Raw genomic sequence first — 13,317 nt, forward strand, 5'->3', positions numbered from 1 at the left:
GCTTGTGGTCAAAGTTTGCAACAAACTTGAAATATCTGGTGATAGTTATAAGCCTTAGGACTCAAACTCTAAAGGTTGACTTCTAAGAAGTAATAAAACAGATTTAAGAGTAAATAGCCATTGTTCAAATTTTAAAGGTATGGTTGATTTTAACTTATCTTACCATATGTTAAATTATTAAGTGATCTATTACTCAATCCTACTAAAAATCTAGGTAACACCACGTGGGACTCGTGAACTTGGATAAGTTTTCCTTGAAGGTAGATTTATGCTATAGATTCTTACCACCACCACATGTGGACTGATTGAAGGCTAAGTTTGTTTTCTGTGAATTATTTCATGCAAGTGGTCATTTTATTGAACCAAGATGGAAGTACTATTTCACGCCAAGTGGTCACTTTGTTGGAGAGTGAAGACCGAATTGAGCAACAACATACTCCACGGTTTCAGATTAGACATTTAAAGGTGTGTCCAAAGCTTCATGCCAAAGATTTAGGAGGTTGCAAACAAGGTCACTCAGAATTTAGAGCTAATGATCAAGGATCATCAGTCCACCTTGTTATGATGCACTAGGAGTTTACAGTGGATACCTGGTAGCTTGTTTTCATAGCATTTAGATAGTAAAGTGGCAATAGATGGGAAATATGGAAGCTTTCTCAATGTAGAGGAAAAGAAAAGGCATGACAAGATGCATAGCTCTTACCATTGGCATGAACATATTCATGACAATACCTCTATTAGCAAGTAAGCACATCCACACCACAAGAGAGCAACATCTTGTGTTTTTGCATATATGGCAGGACTTGTTAAAAGAAGGTGTGGTATACGTGCCATTTTGGTTCAATATGGCAATGTTACCATTAAAAAAACTTCCAACCAATTAGTCTTTGTCATGGTTGAGTTTGCCCTTCACCTCCAAAGTGCCGAAACTTAGTATGAAGACTTTGTATAAATGGATGCTCAAGTATGTGTCGGTGCATGGATTTGTATGTGTGAGAGCATATGCACCCACTGTTGGGCAATGATGATGTGAGTAGGGATGTCATAGTAGCTAGTCCTTGCTATGCGTGATGTAGTTTATGGTTTTCCACCTTGTGACTATCATGAGATTGAAGCTGCACACTTTGTTGTGTTCTTAGAGGTTGAGTTTGGGAATTTCCTTGGATTCATCTAGAGGTATATGTATATTAGGTCAACTAGTCAAAGATGTCCTTCACGAAGATATTTGTATAAATGGATGCTCAAGTACCTGTCGGGTTTGGATATGTGTGTGTGAGAGCATATATGTTTGTACTAGGGTCTACACTCACTTATTGTTCTTGTTGTAGCTTCTTGACATTGTAAGTAATATGCCAAAAGAGGGATGGAAATCGTAGACTTTAGAATTTTGGTTATTGGATTTCGTTTAGGGGGGGGAGAGAGAGAGAGAGAGAGAGAGAGAGAGAGAGAGAGAGAGCACATGACATAGTATACTATATTCTTTTTTTAAGATTTAGAATAGAAGTAAACTTTATACGAATGCTGCATTAGATTGGGTTCCTATGAGAAATTCAGGCCTTATTCGATCATACACACTAGAGAGAGAGAGAGAGAGAGAGAGAGAGAGCACATGAACTAGTACACTATATTCTTTTTTTAAGATTTATAATAAAAGTCAACTTTATACCAATGCTCCATTAGATTGGGTTCCTATGAGAAATTAAGGCCTGATTATATATCCCCTTTAAATTGTCTTGGGCAATTGAAGGGCTCTTTAAAATGTCTTTTGATGTTTTGAAAATAAAAATTAGAAAAGAAAAATAAAATTTATAATGATTAGAGTACCGAGTGCATGAGCAATTTGGCCTCTAGGCAAAATGCAAAGTTGTCGAAAATATAAAAGAGTGAGTTTTTGGTCTTGTATTGAATGCTACTCTGTGTGTGTGTGAACTTTTCTTTGATGGTGTGATAGAGTGCATCTTGACTATGAAAAGTTGATGTCTTCATCTTGACTATGAACAATGGATTTGCTGACTTGAAGGTGCATCATGAACTAGGATCGGCATGGGTAAACATTTGAAACCAAAATTTAAAAAATAAATGGAGCTGCCATGAAGATTTTCTTGTATTACATGAATAAAGATGGGACAAAATCCTATATTCTAAGAGAGAGGTTATATAGGAGGCACCACATTAGTACTATGTCCCACTCCATACAAATTGAGTCCTCTACAATCATAATCAACATCTGTCCCAAAGTACTCGTACTGAGCCACACATCCCTTTTATGTTGTTGATATGCTCGGGAAAAAACAATACCACGAGTAACACACGATATTTGGTGATTTGTTGGCAGCTCTTGAATACCATCCTATGTAGCAATGTGAGATGCTTTTAGAAATTCCGAGTTAGAAAAAAAATCAACATGAATCATGGATTGAGTCTTCCTTAGAGGATACACAGAAAGGGAGATTTCTACTAGGTGTCATAGTTTATCTTGGTTTGGAAGAAATAAATAACTAGGATGTATCTATCCTAGTTGAATTAGAGGGTTGCACTCTCATATCATTATCTTACACAAAAAAAGAAGAAAAGTAGTTTCTCAGTTGTTGCAGCTCTTGCTAGTTGAGACTAATCACAAAGGAGAACAAGATGCACTACTTTCTTTGCTAGTTTGCAACACAATGGTAGATAGAAAATACATGCTTAAATTGTAGGTTCATATTCAATTCTTCTTTCCAAATTATGTTGTTTAGACAAAAAAAGAAAACCCCTTTATTGCATAGGTCATAACAAATATGATACAACTTAGGCAGATCACGATTCAACTCTTCCCTTTCATAAAGTGCCCATGAATATAAAGAGTCTCTTTTGTAGTTTGTAATACAATGTCTAAATAGAATTTGTCTTGTAGTTGGATCTCTCTCTCTCTCTCTCTCTCTCTCTCTCTCTCTCTCTCTCTCTCGACTAGCCTAACCCTTAGCCTAGCAAAAGGTGCTATCATACCATGTTGATATTCAAGTAATAGTTCAAGTATGCAAAGGGAGCATGCAGCTGAAGTAGAGCTATGGAGGGAACTTCAGAGAGTTGACAAACATGAGAGAGGAACAAGGTATCACTTAGTATACTAACACAAAGCTTTATTCATGAAGAAAACACCAAGTTAATTGAGAAACAAAATGTGAAGGAAGCCTAAGTAATGTAGATGAGAAGAAACCACCAATTTAGCAATCATCTCCACCTCTTTGAATTAGCTCCACCCTTCTCTATAGGAGTTTCTAAAGTGTTTACTATTTGTTCATATATAGATGATGTTCTCTAAAATGAGGGTTATAATGAAAAATAAGTAAGTATATGGTTCCATAAATGAGAAATTAAGAAAGAATTGTATATTCCTTTGAGAAATATACAAGCATGGTTGGTGTCAAAAACTATCGCTCGGACTTTTCTGCTCGTAGGTTTTTGCTCGAAAACTGTGCACATCCGAAGGGGGGGTTTTTCCTCTAGCTTCCTTCCTTTCCTTATCTCCCCTCTCCTTTCCCCCTTTCCCTTCATATTCTCTCCTCTCCTTTTGCTTCTTTCCTTTCCTTCTCTTTTCTTTTTTCTTGTTTTATATTGAGTGGTTTCCCTCTTCCTTCTTTCTCTCCCCTCTTCTCTTCTTTCTCTCTCTTTTCTCCTTTGTTTTTTCTCCCCTTTACTCTTTCTTTATCCCCTTTTTCTTCCATCTCTCTCCCCTATTTCCTCCTTCTCTCCCCTCTTGTCTGCCTCCCTCATTCTCCCCTCCTTTCTCCTTCTATTTTGCACCTTCCGTGGCACCTTGTCTCCCAAAACCATGTGCTTTTCTCCTTGTCTCTTTTCTCCTCCCCTTTATCTCTCCCCTATCATATTCATTTTCTCCTTCTATTCTTTTCTCCCCTTTCCTCTTTTTTCTCTCCTCTTCTCTACCTCTTCCCCATTTGATTGATTTTCTCCTCCTCTTTTTCTCTCCTATACCTCTTTTTCCCTCTTATTTTATTGATATTATGAAAAGAAATAAAAGAACAATTTATTCTCTTCCCTAGCTTTTAAATGATTCTCCATCTTTTGTTCAGTGGGAGTGTCATTGTTTTAGCTGCATATATATCCAATATGGCATCTAATGGGAGTGATCATGGTATTTATGTAACTAGTAGATATAGTGGTCCTTTAAAGGAAAAGTTTAGTATTGTTGATAAATTGTGAAATCTTCTTCATAAGCTCCTAGCAATAGAAAATCATGTGGGAGGAGCAAGAGCATAAGAGGTCTAAGAGCACATGGTCCTAGGCTCATGCCACACTTGAGGCATCACAAAATAGTCAAGCACTAGGAACCATTGCAACCATTGTACTAGCAACCTCGCTCACATGGCGCAGAGGCTAGCAAGTGGTAACGCGATGCCCCTATTCAATATTCCATTGAGGGGTTGAAGGGAGGCTCGTTATGGATGCAAATGGGAATGTCGTGCTTTTGTGGATGCAAAAGGAACTATGTTATAAAGAATTTAAAGAAGTCTTGCTAACATTCAAGTTGCAATTATAGGAAAAGAATAATAACATTATCTAATGGTTGTATGATGAGTTTTAATGCTTGAGCATCTCATCTTTGACCGTGGATGCTAAACAAATAGAATCCCATGGACATGAAATGCAACATTGGATCCAATCCCCCTCTTTAGATGGTGGCTCTATCTTCCCATCTAGAGTACTAGTATTGAAAAATAGAAAGATCCAGTAAACATATCCTTGTCCACAATTAGAGGAATTCTCAAACATACCTACATAAGCTCAAATAGTCCAAGGCTTTTTATGGGTTAGTCTTAAAAGTTAAGAATCTTCTTATTGTACATTATTTACAAAATTGGTCCATGGCCATTCAACCACTTGCTTTACACTTTAATTTTGACAATGTCTTCATCATCATTTGGCTTCATGAAGTACACTCAAGCTACTAGCCATGTTAGTAACAATCAATAGTAGCTGAATGAATGAGAAAACTATTAATCTTGACATAAGTATGTGTTAGAAAACGAAACTTGAATATTATTTACTTTATGAGAGCCAATAGTCGAGACAAGATTGCAAGACTCATACTACAACTATATTGAAAGCAAATCTATGCAGCCCAACCAGGCTAATAGCAGAGATATAATTAAAGATATGATCACAAGACTAAGCTATTACAAGCCACATAGGCTGAGACCACATAGGTCACAATAATCTGCATAAAATGATGAGTTCATTACACATATGAACCAAGTAGATTTGCGACACATGCAACTGATGCAATACTAAGAGATGGCGACACACGCCTTTTGACAAATAGATGCACTCAATAGTCAAAACTTATAGCAATCCTGTAAAGCTAGGACCACATTGAAAGCTACATGGGAAATCAGCACGTGGCATACCACTTCTAGAAAGCACACCCCTATGAGGTTTACCACCATGCACTAAACTTAACATTATGCTACACATATAGACATCAAAAACATCACCACCAAATATCTAGCACCACTAGTATTATTTACCATTACCCAAAATACCCAGTAGAATTTTGCTATATAATTTGGTACATAGTAACACTAATTACATTAATATTGCTTGTACTAATTGCAATAACACTGATATAGAGTAACTATCATGATAAAACATAGGCTTACTCAAGCATCTCTAGTAAACTTACAAAGTCTACAACACTCACCACATTTCGTGTGGTTCCATGGTGACTTTACCATAGTCTCCCACTACAAGTCTCATATGAGTAAGATCATATAAATATAAATATCCTAAGCAAGAAGCTAATGATGGAAATGAATATTTGTAACATCCCTCTTGCTTAGGTTTTAAGTAGCCTCAATTTTGTGTTTGATTTTATGAGTAAATGAGTTCAAGACAACTTGCAAAGATTATCTTAAGTATCCACCAAGCATCATCACTAAGATGATCAAAAAGTATATTTAAGAGACCTTCATATTTTAGCAATCAACAAATTGTCCAGATCGAAATCATGGAAGCTCCAAATATTTTACCATCTGATACTTGTAACAATACTTGAACATCCACAATAAATCTTTTATTTTGCTATCATCTCCATATTGTCCCTAAATTGAAACATCTACCTGTTTTCGCATCAGATTTCCTTGATATTTTTTGCATTGGATTCATAGTTTTGTGCATCAATTGTATCGACATTCGGTGAATGGATTTGATCAACCCTAAATCAAGCAATTTGGATCACACATTTAAAATTTTCATTTTGACTCTTTGCTCCACTTAGCCCTTCCAACCGAATCGACTATAGGAACAAGGGAGTCGATGGCAATATAGGGGCAAAGCCGGAAGGGGACAAGAGAGATGATGTAGGGGACAAAAGAGACGATGGCAATAGAGGGGTAGAGCAAGAAAGCAGGCTGAAAGATGATAGCACCCTAGGGATGGGGCTAGCAGGGGTGGCTAAGGATGGTGCCTCCCTCTCTTAAAGAAAGCTGGCGAGCAACAGAGATGGCGTCACCAGAGGATGAGCTGGATGGAGAGAAAGGGTGTGCAAAAGATAGCAAGGGTGAGGGTGAAGTGCTTTATAATCATTCAAGAAGGCGGTGGAGAGAAGTTCAAAAGGAGGGCACGTGGTAAAGTATCCCTCCCCCTCCCCCCTTCTCCCCATCTCTCATGCTCTAATACCATTTTTTACCAACAAGGGTCCCCTGTTATACCTTACATAGGATATAAAGAAAGAGGCAATAACATGATTTCATTCATTGAAGCTTTGCATATTTTCAGCATTTACTTTGCTCTTTTTATGTATGAGTGGCAATCACCATAGCATATTGATATGTGGCTAGAAGATATATATATATGCCTTGGTCCAAGCACATTTCAAAATTTTAAGTTTTCTTCTCATTTTCTTAGTACTATTATTATTCTATGATTGAGGAGCTTTAAAGTTGGTCATGTGAGTGCTAAAGAAGGTCATGAGCAAGGAGACATCTAGAGAGATTTTGATTCATGATAGTGCGCCAACGTCCAAACATGTTAAAGTCTGGTTTGAGGACCTACTCAATGACCATAGAGTCACATGTCAATCTACAAGTTGACTGAAAGCTGGCGACCAACAGGTTTAGCCTTGTAGTATTAAATCGCTTCCAAGAATGTTCTATTGTATTGTATTGTATTGTATTGTATATGCAAGGTCATGTACATATAAGTAGAAGTGGCCTATTCTAAAGCAGTGATTGTGTCATTATCTATGGTAGATAATCACTTGAAAATATCCATGGTCTCGTTATCTATGGTATATATAATGCATTAGAGAAATAGTCCTTTATAGGTAGGCCAAATCTATTACTTTTGTTTGTTGATTGCCACCTTATAAAATTGGTTTGTCTTTCATAAATTGTAGCCTTGAATTGTTGACTACTTCAATATCAATTTCTTTGATCTACTTTGAATGTAACTTTGAATAGGATATTCCCATGCTGATAAGCCTATTAGATTTTGATAGAATATATAAGAACGATGTGCTTCTTGTGAATGAGACTTTCTCAATAGTGCTTCAAAACTCCTTCAAGATTTGGCTTTTATTGATACTGCATCAATATACTATAACCATTTCCCCCATGTGAATGGAATTTCCATAGTGAGATGTTTTTAAGCTTAAAAATTGCTTTAAATAATCTAAATGATTTTTCTTCTAGTAGTGAAGATGGTGTCATACCTTTGAAGAATGATGCCATAATAAATTCAAGATGACACCATGATACCACTTAGTGACAATAAGGGGCTTTGCTTTTGAATGTTGGTAAAGTTGGCTCAGTAACAATGAACTTTTTTTTGTTAAAGTAGAAAGGTAAATTCTATTAATGCTTGAGAAAAAACCATACAAATAGGTTCCAAACGGAGCTGTGGATGAAAATACAAGATAAAAATAGGTTGCCAGCTAATAAGGAAGCCACTTGTTTTTGGATCTCACGGCTCACCACCTAGAGAGATGACAAAACAAGAGCTAGCAACTAGGGTGGTGGTCTATACATCCATCAAATACCCCTCACAAAAAGGGTGTAGAAGATTCCTACCAGCCATGCCTAATAGAAGCATTCTTGCCTCTCAGTAATCGCTCTCAAACTTGGAGTACCGTGCTCCCAAATGTCAAAATGATATCTTTCCAGATGGCTACTAGGGTAACCATTGGAGAAACTGATTGGCCTCATCACTGGTCTACATCAAGCAACCCAGATGTTCTAGGCAGTAATGCTGGAAATTGTCTCCCACATATTGTCTTCCAGTATAGATGGTGGTCATGACTTAGAAGGTTGAAGCGCATCATGAATCTCAATCCTGAGGATCTGCTACCCATGTATCCTGGGAATCCGTTGCCCATGTATCCTGTATGCCAGTGAGATAGGATCAATGGCGAAGGCATGGGCTCCCTCCATGAGCCAGAATGCCATCCCCCAAGTGAAGTGCCAACTCATCCTCCATGTGTTAGCCACAACCCTAAGGGATGCCAACAACTAGACCTACTGTGCTACCAGGCAACCCCACAAGCAATGGGGGATCCTCTCTAGAACTCCGACTGTGTAGCCAATGCATCTGCCATCTACCCACATCTGCTCTAGCCAAGGGCCAATGGGCAGACCCCCATGAACCATCAGCCAAAAGAAATAGGAGATCTTGCGCGGGTACAAGCTAGTCCAAAGGCGAGGTTAAAAGCAAGAAATGATCTCTGTTGGGATGTCTTGCTCTAGCCAATGTCATTCCCTCAAGGGGGACCATGCTACTGCCTTGAGCTAGAGGTGCTACCCAATGCACGTCGTGTAGGAAAAGAAGGTGACTTCCTCCCCCCAGTTTGATTGCCCTGTGTGGGCTTAGCAGAACCACTCGCCTGGATCCCATTGAATGTTGCATAAGGGTCTACACTCCCAAATCCAAAGGCATCACATCAATCACTGCGGGGTCGAAAAGACTATGGTGGGATTGATGTACCACCTACCCAAGAACCCCACTATCTTGACCCTCTACCACTCTAGAGCCTCTAGGTCTACCTCTGTCTTATCATCCATCTATGACTCTACCTACAGCACCTCCAAGTCCCACCTTATAAAACCGTGACTAGTGGCTACCAAGAGACTCGCAAAAGAAGCGTATCTTGAGTGGTACCTTTGTCCATGAGAACTACCATGCCCGATAGTGAGGAAGCCATGGGCACCATAGCCCATCCCACCATGAATCCGGGTTCATCGCCTCGATCTCTATCATCCTAGTACGTGCCCCTTGGAGGTGAGAAAGAGCCTAGCCATGGGCCTCTATCTCTATGGGAAGCCATCACCAATCCCTGAAGGATTTAGCTGGTTCACTGTGCCCAGCTAATGTGTCTCCGTTGACCTAACATGCGCCCCTCTGAGTCACAGAACTCCGGGTGCCAAATGAGTGGCTATCTCTCAAACTCCTCGCTGCAGCCCGAATGAGTCCTCCTGCCTATCTTTGCCAAACTTTGTAAAGACTCCTCCTCAATGGAGAGTCCTTCGGGGCCTCGGAGAAGATCCACCTGCAAGACTACTACCACTCCCCTCCTGTATGAGGAGTGTTCCCAAGAAGCCCCTTTTAGAGGAGGAGCTTCCAGGGTTCAGCCCTAGGGGTGAGGCCTATCACCACCAACTTGCCAAAGAGGGCTCTACTCTGCATCTCTGGATCAATGATCCTGAGGTAGAATCATAGTCTGCCAAGCCACTTTGGCTTTGGTGTTACATGTTCCATTTGACCCTGACCAAAGAAAGCTCCCCACCAATCACCGTAGCTGTCCCATGCAGCCTTGATGGAAACACTAGCAAGATGCAATATTCCAGGTCGTGGCAAGAAGGACCTGGTTAACTACCAATGCCGGACTTGCAAAAGCAAGAGTCTGGTGAGCTCCAATACAATAGCTTGCGCCAAACACTCTCTAGTACTAGGCTGAACTGCTGCTTTGCCAAGATGTCAATACCAAGCTGACAACCTAGGTACCTCGTCATTTCCCTTCTCAAGATCTACTAAAAGCCAAAATCAATAGCCCAATCTTGAACCTCTTGGGCCTCCTCCAAGTCTGTGAAAAAATCAACTGATTTGGTCCAATTTATGTGAGCACACTGGAGGCCTTGTAGCAAATGGACGGGGTGCCTCTGACCCTCTCTAGACTTGATGATGAACCAGCCACGTAGAGGGTACTATCATCTATAAACACAGAGTCTAGAAGCTCATCCTCTTGTCGGATCAGGAGCCTCATCTTTGTAAGGCCAAGTGCCTTTGAGCGTAGAAAGTAACCAAGGGCCTCTGCTACAAATAGGAATAAGTAGGGGGCCAAAGGACATCCCTGTCACACTGAATGGGAGAGAAGAAAGTTCTCCCTTGTGTGTCACCCAATAACCACTTGGCTGGAGTTGCCCTCATAAAGAGCTGAGACTCCTCTGATCACCTCTCTGAGAATCCAAGTCTTTGCATGGTACCCTCCAAGAAAGAACACTCCACTTTGTCATGTGCCTTCTCAAAATCTAGAAGAAGAATGGCAAGAGGCTGAGACTCCTCCCTATGAAGATGTTATCCAAGATACTATGCTTCTAGACAAAGCCGGTCTGTGGCTCATGGATTATGTGTAGTAATTGAGGTCACATTCACAAGCTCAAGACCTTGGCCAAGATCTTGTAAGGGGTGGAAAGGAGGGTGATCGACCTCCATTGGCAGATGTTTGACCTATCACCCCCTTCAGAATCAGGCATATCCATCCCTTGCTCAAGGAATGTGAGAGGGAATTGGAGTCTAAGATCTCCTAGTAGGCTAACCCAAATGGGGTGGAGATAATCTCCCAGTAGCACTGAAAGAAAGTCGGAGTCAGGATGTCCTCTCCGGGGCACTCCTGGGGTTGGAAGAGCCTGTAGGGCCTCCTAGGCTCTCCTCATCTATAAAGGGCACCTCCAATCGTCTACTAAGACTCTATGTAATGACCGAGGGGACCTGCTCTCAAACCGCCTCTCTGGCCAGAAGAGTGTGAGACCTCCTTTGGCTAGAAGACTATGCTCATCTCAAGGATCTCATGAGGGTCGGTGTGTGTTAGCCTTTGAGAGTCTCCGAGTGGCTGTCCCTACAGACCATGCACCTACGGACCTCCAAATCCTGTAGCTCCAAACGTGCACACTCTAGATGGTCCCTAAGCCACTAGGACCCCGGGTCCTGCTCTCTAAGTCGCTCGATAGAAGTGAGGTCTCGCCAAAGTGCCCTCTCCTGCTCTTGGAGGGCAGCTCTCCATCTGATGGCCTAACACTAGAGCTCCTAACTGCTCCACTGAATTTGCTCAGCCATCCATGCTGCCCACCCCTCAAAGGGTCTATCTTTGGGCCATCCTCAAAGTGCCACTATCGCACGTTGTATCTCCTCCTCCTATAGGAGATCATCTAGTATATAGATCCCCTTTTGGAGAAGTCTGATGGGACTACTCTAGGTGAAGAACTGTGAGAGAATGGTCTGACATCATGGTACTTGCTACAATGTCAGTGGAGCCACCATGGAGTAGGGCCCAGTCCCCTATGTAGAATCTATCAAGGCGCTCCAACAGCCTGTCATGACGCCGCTGCCCGAAGGAGTAGTGCAAGCTGCCTGGACTCTTGGAAAGCTCAAGCTTGCACCAAGGATCCCTACCACTGATGGCAAAAATAAACTACTCCTAGGTACTCATCTCTCTGACTGGCATCTCTGCAAAAGAGGCTCCTCCCTGTTTATCCTCCATGAACTCGAGGTTGTTGAAGTCATCCACAAGTCCACCTTTGGGAGGCAATCTATGAGCCTCTACCCGAAGGCCGTTTGGTGCTACGTACAAGCGGGTGCCTATAAGTTTAGAATACCACCAATCCGAGTCTCTCTTGTTTGAAGGCCCATCCATCCTGCGCAACCTAGAATTGCCCTATGCAAATATCTCTAGGGCCACCACCTAGGATGCCGAACTACATACCCCTCCACTCCTACCAATTGCAAGGGACCAAACCTATGGGCCCCTCCCAAGGAGGAGGTGGTGACGACATGTGATATCCACCATTAAGAACATGTGCTCCTGAACCAAGAGGAAGTCAACCGATTTGCCTACCAAAGCCCGTTGCAATTCTTGACAGAGAATCAGGTATTGTGGCTGACTATGTGCACAGTTGTGAAGCGCGTGCATGTTCCAACTCACCACTGTCAGGCTCATGGGGATCGGGCGGTAGCGAACAAGGCTCACCTATGTGTGGGAGCTTGCTTAAGGAAACCGAAATTCAAAGACTTCACAGGAGGTTTGGAGGGAGAGTAGTCTATGCTCGTACGCCAATGAACCAGGGTTGCTACTAGCATCCTAACCTTCCATTCCCAATACAGCATGAAGGAGATGTCTATGCCAAAAAGGTCAGCGCATTGTTGTAACATCCAGTAGTGGGGCTGTGTGTGAGTATCGCCTCTGGTGGGAAGTGGATCACCACTACCGCCAAGCCGGAGCTCGGCTTTGCTAGGGAGAAGCCAAGCTAGAAATACGCTAGGCAAGCCAAAGGTCTACCCCTTGTGGCCCCATCTAGTCATCCATCATCTGGTAAACCTGGTGCTCCATCATCACATCGAAGACCTCTGGAGTCCACTTCTCGACCCCTGTGGAGGCAAAATGGAGGATCCAAATAGGGGTGGGTGTTGGATCCCACCGCGTCCCTCTCCCCAAAGATATGAGATGAATCCTGGGTGCTCAAGTAATTGCTCTGCTGCTAAGTAGAGGTCGGCGAGGTGGCTTTTGCCTTGCCCCTACTCCCCTGTAAGGGCCCCTTACCGGGATGAGAGGGGGGCAAGAGGCCCTATGTGAAGATGCTGGCACTTCTGCCTACGGAACTGGAACGGGGGGAGGGGGGAGACGGGTTAAGTGGAGGAGGTGGGGTAGAAGGCTCAAAGGGCATCTGCAAAGAGGGGGGGGGGACCAAAGGTGGTGGGGGGGGGGCTGTGAGGGGCCAAGCACAGGGGGGCTGTGAGGGGGCGGGACCGAAGGTGGTGGCGGGGGGGCTGTGAGGGGGCAGGCACGGAAGAGGTCAAAGGGCGTTGTTGTGGTGGCCCTTGGGGTCTTTGAGGCTCCCTTTCCAATCATTGTGATGGGTGAGTCTAAGTGGCTGAGGGCACTAATGCCCCTAGAGCCTCTAGGGTCTGTTCATGTTGCTGCTGGCTAAGAATCCTACTCCTGTTACTGCTATGGAGGATCATGCGCCTACGGAAAATCCTGTGAGGAATGTCCTAAAGTCAAAGGTCCCCTTTCTGGATATCGTGATATGCTTGCTTGGGGGTCTCCAACCTGGT

Source organism: Dipteris shenzhenensis, chromosome 5 (genome assembly GCF_047967505.1).
Source record: "Dipteris shenzhenensis isolate YYH24624 ecotype China chromosome 5, Dip_SZ_1.0, whole genome shotgun sequence".
NCBI lineage: Eukaryota > Viridiplantae > Streptophyta > Polypodiopsida > Gleicheniales > Dipteridaceae > Dipteris > Dipteris shenzhenensis.